Genomic DNA, 10,185 nt, shown 5'->3' on the forward strand with positions numbered 1-10,185 from the left:
GACAAAGAGCTAAGTGATGGCAGGAGTTTGATGCTGTCATTTCTGAACCATCACTGTGTTTTAGATTTTAAATTTTGCTGATCTACAGCTGCTCAAAATATGAATGTCATTGCCTGGTGGCAATCCAATAGATATTCTGGCACTGCCTTACTGCTGATTGCTAATTACCAATATCTGACAGCCAATAGAAAGGTCAAAACTACTGGGGTTGACCAGGGCACGAGACAGACAGAGGGGACAAAAGCAGATGCAGGAGTATGAAAAGATACTGATGGAAGCAGAAGATAGGGAACAGAGCTGTAAACAGTGAGAACCAAATGGGTAGGTAGATTGTTGTACAACTTGAAGTAAGTTGAAATGAGCTATCCCATCAAAATGCCTACAGCTTTGACCTATCCAGAAATCTGTTTTATTTATGCTGTAAGTTGCTCTGTGAAAAGCCCTGCTTTCACCTATGCTCACAACAATACACACCTGCAAAACAGTATGTGATGCAGCTTCTTGGGTGTATGGATGTTTAAACTGATAGACAATTTCATGGTTTCCTAAATAGGGGAATCCAGAGAAGCTTCCATCCCTCTTCCAAACACAATTGACCTTCCTGCCTGACAAGTGTAGCCCTGCCTTCCCATATCTTTCTCTTGCTCAAATGCCCTTTGAGCCTTGGTAACAGGCTCACAGGTTAGCAATAGAGCCCCTGAGAACAAAGTCTTTGATTTATTCATTGTGCTGTATGCATAGAGGCAGAGAAGGCCCACACAGAACTAAGTACGCATGTATGAACACTCACATCTACAAGCATAATCTCTCACTCATGGAGACCCTCATCTCTGTACATACTCATGTATCACACACAATTGGAGAAACCTCCCATGACAGAGAGGCACATGTAGACACACATACTGCAAAATGGTTGTTTACAATTTTATAGCCATTTTCTCTACTGTACTCTTGAGAAACTGCCCTGAGTCACCATGAAACCAGACTTGTGTGTTAGTTCATGATAAATAACTGTGGCATCCACTGCTTCCTCCTTTTCCTGGACTTCAAACAAAATGTGTGGGAGCCTAACAGCTGTCCAATCATGTTCTCTCTTTCAGATATCTCTGGATAAAATCTGTAAGGGTCCTGGAATGCCAACTGCAGGACCAGTGTGGTGGCCAATCTTTCAGCCTGGTACGTCTATCAAGAAAGCCATGTCATAGATGGAGGTAGATGCATAGTGCTCTCACAAGGCAGAGAGGGGAGAGGCACTCAACAGTAAGTGACAGGCATGCCACTTCCCTCATTCATCTTAGAATCTCTGTCTCCTCAGGTGGCTCCAGTCAGTCTGTGGAGAACTTCATCCCGCTGCTCCCTCTGAATCTCTCTTGACCATTTAAAGGTAAGTCGCCTAAGAGATCACAGCAACAGAGCTTGTGAGCAATGAGTCTTGTCACCTGTGCTTTTGTGTAACTATTTAGTATCTTTTAGCTTATGGCAGCTATATTGGTGATGTGTGGAGTTTGGTTCTCCAGAACTTGAACATGCTCTATCAGTAACTCTGGCCTAAATAGAACATCAACAGCACTGTCACTCAAAGCTCACTGAAGCTGAGGCAAGAAAATCATGTGGCCAGCCTGCCTTATATGGATATCCTACCTCAAACATGCATGATTGTCATTCAGAAATGTCACTGTACCTGACACCTCATAGACTACAAATGCCTCCTACTATGCTAACAGGAAAATGTCAGCTGCAAGGAGGATAAACTGCTCTTTAAGTGTGTTAATGAAATCACCTGAGAGGTTCTTTGCTTGTTGATGGAGAATCACCAACATATCAGCACAGCCCTTCTCTCTTCTCTAGAATTGGCTTTACTTGCGATCAGGTCTAACTATGTAATCCAAACTGGCTAGATGTCTTGGTGTACCTCTCTTTATATCCCAAGAAGCAGGACTTGAGATGTAAGGCAGAGTAGCATACTTTTTGTCTTCTGGGTGACTTATCTGATTACCTTGAACCTTAGTGAAAAAGAAAGGAAAGATATTAGCAACTTTCTACCTAAACTATCATGAAGTTTAGAACATTTGTTCCTTCCTCATTGCTGAATTTCCGCATCCCATGTTCCTTCAGGCACTGTTTAAATTTGGCATTTAACTCAGCCCAAAACATATATACGTAGTTTATCCCAGTCACACTAAACTCCTAGAGCAATTCCTGAGGGGCCTATTCTCAGGATGCTAAACAATAGGAAAATTGGCAAGATTTTCTATCTTTTATTATCTCCAACAGGTCCTCAACTTGTAGCCACAAGGTCTCCTCAGAAAACACATTCAGAGTCTACAACATAAATACTATTATTCTTTCTCTGATTCAAATCAAGTAGAGCTAATGGATGAGTAGGAAGTCCATACACACCTGGCTAAAATAGGCCATATTCTCCATCTCTTGCTGTCTTGGGATTTTCAGGGACTTTAAGCTTCCCCTAGAACTCCACACTCTCTACTTCCCCATGGGTTCTCTGCTGATCCCCCACCCAACCTCCCCTTAGGTACATGCATCAAGACTGAGGAAACCCAGGCAGGCTCATGAGCCGGTACATGGTTACAGAGTTCTATGTTCATGGATTTCTATGCTCCCTGCAGAAGGCGGCCAGGGAGCTCCGCCCGCTCCGCCCGCTCCGCCCGCTCCGCCAATGCACCACCCAGCGGCTTGGAGCCTCTGCCTGCTGTGCTGCCCACTGCCTTCCAGCTGCTGGCAGCTGGCATCGCCAGCTTCCTTCCAGCAGGGGCGCCCTACAGCCGTCGCCCCAACAGCTCCTCCGTGGTCCCCAGGCCAGCCTAGGCAGCGATGATGACTGGGACTATGAGTGGGACGACAGCTCCACGGTGGCCGACTAGCCAGGCGCGCTGGGCAGCGGCATGTACCCAGACCTTGCAGGCTCGGCAGCGGCTGGCGGCAGCGCGGCCAGCGGGTACCTCTGTCCACATGCTGGGACCTGTCGCTGGGCTCACGCGGCGTCTTGGCGCCCCTGCCTCAGCAAGTGTCTGGAGCCAAGAGCTCCGCCTCAGTGAGCCTCAACCTCAATCTTTCTCCACCTCTGTCAGGTCGGGCCGGGAGGCCTTGGTGCTGAGAGAAGCGTCAGGCTTCAGGAAGGATGGGGACAAGCTGTGCACGGTGCTGGGTCACTACCGCCCGAGTGGCACGAGAACCCCTACCCTTTCCAGTGCACCATCTACGACCCCACCGAGCAGATCAAGTTCAAGGGCTGAAGAGTTGCATCTCTTACAAGCTGGTGCCCATGCATACCCAGGTGCCCGTGCACAGGTACTATCAGCACTTGGACTGGCTGTATGCGCACCTGGCAGAGAAATTTCCCGTCATCTCAGTGCCCCATCTGCCCGAGAAGCAGACCATCAGACGCTTCGAGAAGGACTTCATCTCCAAGCGCAGGAAGGGTCTGATCTGCTGGATGAACCACATGGCCAGCCACCCTGTGCTGGTGCAGTGTCATGTCTTCCAGCATTTCCTGAGCTGTCCCAGCAGCACTGATGAGAAGACCTGGAAACAGGGTAAGCAGAAGGCTGAGGAGGATGAGATGGTGGCTCCAACTTCTTCCTCACTCTGAGCACACCACCTGCCGCAGCCCTGGACCTGCAGGAGGTGGAGAGCAAGAAAGACTGCTTCAAATCCATACCAAGATGGATGACAGTGCGCTGCAGCTCAACCACACTGCCAACGAGTTCGCACGCGCAAGCAGGTGACTGGCTTCAAGAAGGAGCATCAGAAGGTGGGCCAGTCCTTCCCGGGCCGCAGCTAAGCCTTTGAGCTGGAACAGCAGGCCTTCTCCACAGGTCTGAACCAGGCCATTGCTTTCCCTGGAGACACCTATGATGCCATCAGCCAACTCTTCGCTGAGCAACCCAGGCAGGCCATGGACCTGGTCATGGACTGTTAGCACTGTATCAGGGGCACCTGGCCAACTTCCCAGACATCATCCATGTTCAGAAAGGAGCTCTTACCAAAGGAAAGGAGAGTTGGCTACACGGGGAAGAAGGGAAGATGGAGGTCATAAAGCTGATGTCATTCCAGACCGCTGTAACACTACCTCCTTCACCACATTGGCCGAGATTCATCACTTCCATCAAATTAGAGTAAGAGACTTTAAATCACAGATGCAGCAGTTTTTACAACAACAAATAATATTTTCCCAAAAAGTGACCAAGAAGTGGGAAATCCATTTTGTGGAGGAATAAATAGATAACAATTCCTGATATGGTTAGTCTATTATGAGATTCAAATTAGATATAAAAATACCTTTTCTGTGGAGCCTGGAAGTGAGAATCTTTCAATAGAATTTAAATTTTATTTTGCCTTCTTCCTATTAAACATCAAATTGGTGACTAAAGTTGGTAGACAAACTACTGAGGTCTGAGGCTCATTTAGTAGTCAGACTGATGGACAATTGTGATGTCAATTATCTAAGGCTCATGTCATTTGACACACTGACACATACATTGCCTTTTCTTAGACTTAGTGACTTCAAAAATATTTTTTGTAATTGTTTGAAAAATTGTAAGGAATAACATATTTTCACAAACAGATAGATAGATAGATAGACAGATAGATAGACAACCACAATAATATATGTGCAACAATATGAGAACTATTTATCTAAAGTATTAGGATATATATACATCTCCAAAGGTTCTCAGTTTCTAGTTTTTTAAACCTATTCAAAGTGAATGTGAAAAGGACAGCATGTAGATTTCATCAGCACTGTGAACCTTAGAGTCTAATGCATGAAAAAAATCACAGGAATCTTTGAAGCCTATAGAAGAAGACACACACTTATTAGGATTCAATAAAGTTTATGTAGCTAATTTATGTTGAGGTCAAGGGAATAACCAGGTTCTCCTAAAAATTAAATCTAATTAGTTCTCAGGGAGTCCATATATTCTAAAATCCCAAGATTTGCCCAGCTCAAGATAGATTACATATGGATTCCTGGTGGTTAGAATCAAACAAACAAAAAGATCAAAAACCAAAATTAGTATTTATAAAAAATTAATAAAAATTAATCTTGTTCAGAGATTAGAGTCATTTCCCTTGCCTACAGGAAAAGAAAATGGCACTCCATTGACTAGTGACTCCTATCAGGATTGTTAATAGCCACACTAACCCTTACTTTTACCTGAACAGGAACTAAAAGTAATTGTTATTCATTTTCCTTAGATTTCCATTCCTTCCCAAACATCTCCATCAGATTCTGTACTAAGATAACTCCCAAAATGTTATAGAACCACCCTTTGCTTTATGAAGGAAGTGTTTCTCTCACTCCCCCAGGTATGTCCAATATTCTACCTTGATATTGTCTCTTCTCTCTTTTTTTTCTTTTTTTTCAGATGTATTTTTATTTTATTCGATACATTTTTTATTTACATTTCAAATGATTTCCCCTTTTCTGGTCCCTCACTCCCCGAAAGTCACATAAGCCCCCTTCCCTCCCCCTTTTCTTCCACCCACCCCTTCCCACTTCCCTGTTCTGGTTTTGCCCTATACTGCTACACTGAGTCTTTCCAGAACCAGGGGCCACTCCTCCGTTCTTCTTGTACCTCCTTTGATGTGTGGATTATGTTTTGGGTATTCCAGTTTTCCAGGCTAATATCCACTTATTAGTGAGTGCATACCATGATTGATCTTTTGAGACTGGGTTACCTCACTTAGTATGATGTTCTCCAGCTCCATCCATTTGCCTAAGAATTTCATGAATTCATTGTTTCTAATGGCTAAATGGTACTCTATTCTGTATATATACCACATTTTTTGCATCCATTCTTCTGTTGAGGGACACCTGGGTTCTTTCCAGCTTCTGGCTATTATAATTAGGGCTGCTATGAACATAGTGGAACATGTATCCTTATTACATGCTGGGGAATCCTCTGGTTATATGCCCAGGAGTGGTATAGCAGGATCTTTTGGAAGTGACATGCCAAGTTTTCTGAGGAACTGCCAGACTGATTTCCAGAGTGGTTGTACCAATTTGCAACCCCACCAGCAGTGGAGGAATGTTCCTCTTTCTCCACATCCTCGCCAACACCTGCTGTCTCCTGAGTTTTTAATCTTAGCCATTCTGACTGGTGTAAGGTGAAATCTCAGGGTTGTTTTGATTTGCATTTCCCTGATGACTAATGAAGTTGAGCATTTTTAAAGATGTTTCTCCACCATCTGAAGTTCTTCAGGTGAGAATTCCTTTTTTAACTCTCTACCCCATTTTTAGTAGGGTTATTTGGTTTGCTGGGGTGTAACTTCTTGAGTTCTTTGTATATATTGGATATTAGCCCTCTATCTGATGTAGGGTTGGTGAAGATCTTCTCCCAATTTGTTGGTTGCAGATTTGTCCTTTTGATGGTGTCCTTTGCTTTACAGAAACTTTGTAATTTTATGAGGTCCCATTTGTCAATAGCATAAGCTATTGTTGTTCTGTTCAGGAACATTTCCCCTGTGCCCATGTCCTCAAGGGTCTTCCCCAGTTTCTTTTCTATTAGTTTCAGTGTGTTAGGTTTTATGTGGAGATCCTTGATCCACTTGGAGTTGAGCTTAGTACAAGGATATAAGAATGGATCAATTCACATTCTTCTGCATGCTGACATCCAATTGCACCAGCACCATTTGTTGAAAAGGCTATCTTTTTTTCACTGGATGTTTTAAGCTCCTTTGTCGAAGATTAAGTGACCATAGGTGTGTGGGTTCATTTCTAGGTCTGTATATCTTTAAGGGAGTTATTTGTGTCCTTCTTAAAGTTCTCTATCATCATCAAGAGATGTGGAGAAAGAGGAACACTCCTCTACTGCTGGTGGGGCTGTAAGATGGTACAACCACTATGGAAATCAGTCTGGCGGTTCCTCAGAAAACTGGACATGACACTTCTGGAGGACCCTGATATACCTCTTCTGGGCATATACCCAGAGGATTCCCCAGCATGCAATAAAGACACATGCTCCATTATGTTCATAGCAGCCTTATTTATAATAGCCAGAAGCTGGAAAGAACCCAGATGTATCTCAAAGGAGGAATGGATACAGAAAATGTGGTATATTTACACAATGGAATACTACTCAGCAATTAGAAACAATGAATTCACAAAAATTTAGGCAAATGGTTTGATCTGGAAAATATCCTAAGTGAGATAACCCAATCACAAAAGAATACACATGGAATGCAATCTCTGATAAGTGGATATTAATTAGCCCAGAAGCCCTGAATACCCAAGGCACAAATCACATAACAAATGACTCCCATGAAGAAGTATGGAGAGGCTCCTGATCCTGGAAAGGGTTGACCAAGCATTGGAGGGGAATATAAGGACAGAGAAAAAGGAGGGAGGTGATTGGAGAATGGATGAAGAGAAGAAGGTTTATGGGACATATGGGGAGGGGGGAACTGAGAAAGGGGAAATCATTTGGAATGTAAACAAAGAATATAGAAAATAAAAATATTTAAAAAAAAGTTCTCTATCTTCATCAAAGAGATGTGATTTTAAATCAGAGTCTTGCTTTTCTGGTTTCAAGTTTACTCAGAGTTGTTACAAAGCCTTCAATGAGATGTTTAACAATTGAAAAGGTGGAATCTGAGAGTCTGCAGAGAAGAAAGGGTAACAAAATGTGTATTGAGCTAAACAAATGCAAATTTCAGGTCAAGTTGCCCCAGGCACAGATACTTGGAGAGTATGGCAAAAGTGCTGTTGTTGTGAGAGAATGGGAAATTTAAGAAGTTGTGCATAAAAAAACTCCTGAGAAAGAAAACTGTAAAGAAATAAAGAAAGAAAAAGTAGCTATGGCACACTGAGAGACTGTAATCATTTGAATAGTGTTTGGCTTCATGTGAGAAGGCTAGGCTGACTCCATGACAGGTTTCAAACTGGCAGTTTAGGAGGCTAAGACTAAACAACTGGACAAGTCCAGGCAAGTCAGGTAAAAAAAAAAAATCTCAGGCTTCAGGCAGTTTGTCAAAAACTAGAAAGTGCTCAGTTACTTAGCCTGAAGCAAGAACATTGGTTAGGCAAGTTTCCAGACCTCCCCAGTAACAAGTTCCAGCTCCCATGTCTGGTAATGAATGCCTTTAAAGATGGAGTAAGATAGAGGTCACCTATCCTGGAATACACTAATGTGCTTTAAGTCTTGCCTACAAGCTCACTTGGTCATCTACCTTGGTAATGGCGAGGCCCCAGCATGTTGAAGTTACACAGAATAAGTATACATTTTATACAGAATAACTTATACAGAATAGAGTGCAGAGTTTCCTTCTTAGGTAAATCATGTACCCTTACACAAAGAGATGGTAGGTTCTGGATATGTTCTGTAGAGTACCATAGATGATATAGGGAAATAAATAAGGGTATGAGAGAAAATATCATTGATTATTTCATTTTTTCTTTGCTTTATTCCTCTGATTTTTTGTTGTTGTTATTGTTCTTTATTTGTTTGTTTTTGAGTTTTTAATAGAGAAGACATCCTGGAGGCAGATGGATTCTGAGAATAAGTTTGGCCATATTTTGTTGCTATGTAAGAGAACTAAATAACTTTTACTACATTTTTTTTAGTTGTTACCAATAGTGTCCAACAGGTAGCAGGAATAACACTCAAATTCTTATATTAAATGCAATAACCATCTGAAAAGTACAATGTACGTGTTATCCCTACTAATCCTAAACTGTATGATAATGTGGGCATTCTGCATGTTCCTCTATTTCTATGTTCATGCAACTTCGAATCATCTCTGTGGATGCAAGTACAATATTAAATTCAGCATCTTCATAGTTGGATAAATTTGCAATAAGACTCCACAAAATCTATCTAAAGTTTGGGAGCAAGTTTGCTTCTATTTCCATTGGGTGATAGTCCCTCAGAGGACAGTTAGAGTAACTTCCTATCTGTAAGCATAAAGGAGTATCATTAATAATTTCAGGACTGGTTATTGCCAATGGGATGGGTATCAATTTGGGCCAATCATTTGTTGACCATTCCCTCAGTCTCTATCATTGTCCCTGCATAATTTGTAGACAGGACACAGTATATTGTAATATAATATTATATATAATATTATATTATAATTATATTATATTATTATGCTCACTGTTATGGCTATTATTAACAAAGCTGCTATGAACGTGGTTGTGCATGTGTCCTTGTGGGATGGTAGAGCATCTTTTAAATATATGCCAAGGAATGATACAACTGTGTTTGGAGGTGAAACTATTCCCAGTCCTATGATAAACTGACACATTGATTTCCAGTAAAATATATATACTGTATATGAAACTTGGGTTCAACTCTTGTTCAAAAATCAGATTTACTAAAAAAAAAATATATGTATTAAATAGCAAGCACATGGCTGGCAGCAATCTTTACTAAGTTTAAATGGTTCAATCCATTTGATTCCATCACCATTTTAAGAGGACCCTATACTGTAAGCCAACTAAGGCAATCCGATTTTGAATATAGAAACAAAAGCAAGTATTGGAATTATAATGGAGTGTATTTTTGTATTATGATAAGTTCCTAAAGATATAAAGATGTACTCAGGATAACACAAACAGACTTAGGGATATTTTTTCAAAATGCTTATATCTTTGCTAATGATATTAAATATCAGACTTCTAAAATAATGTGGGGAACAATATGTATTTGATATGTAAGGTTCATAAATACCTAAGATCTACTTGGTTAGAATTATTTGACTTCATTGTGTATATATACCACATTTTTTGCATCCATTCTTCTGCTGAGGGACATCATACTAAGTGAGGAAACCCAATCTCAAAAGATCAATCACGGTATACACTCACTAATAAGTGGATGTTAGCCTGGAAAACTGGAATACACAGAACATAATCCATACATCAAATGAGGTACAAGAAGAACGGAGGGGTGGCCCCTAGTTCTGGAAAGACTCAGTGTAGCAGTATAAGGCAAAACCAGAACAGGGAAGTAGGAAGAGGTGGGTGGGAGAACAGGGGGAGGAAAGGGGGCTTATGTGACTTTCAGGGAGTGGGGGACTAGAAAAGGAGAAATCATTTGAAATGTAAAGAAAAAATATATCGAATAAAATAAAAAAAAATTTTAAAAAAGAAGTATTTGACTTAAAGATAGATGTCTGTATGATTTGTTTGCTAACTTTACTGAGTTTTAGCTGTTTGGGTAA

The 10,185-nt window shown here is 41.4% G+C and overlaps 1 pseudogene; it reads left to right on the plus strand.

Annotated features, from left to right (window-relative positions):
- Window positions 1–2,582: 2,582 nt before the first annotated feature.
- On the plus strand, window positions 2,583–4,238 carry LOC127668499 (sorting nexin-18-like; annotated as a pseudogene).
- The last annotated feature ends 5,947 nt before the right edge of the window (window positions 4,239–10,185 follow it).

Source organism: Apodemus sylvaticus, chromosome 18 (genome assembly GCF_947179515.1).
Source record: "Apodemus sylvaticus chromosome 18, mApoSyl1.1, whole genome shotgun sequence".
Classification (NCBI taxonomy): Eukaryota; Metazoa; Chordata; class Mammalia; order Rodentia; family Muridae; genus Apodemus; species Apodemus sylvaticus.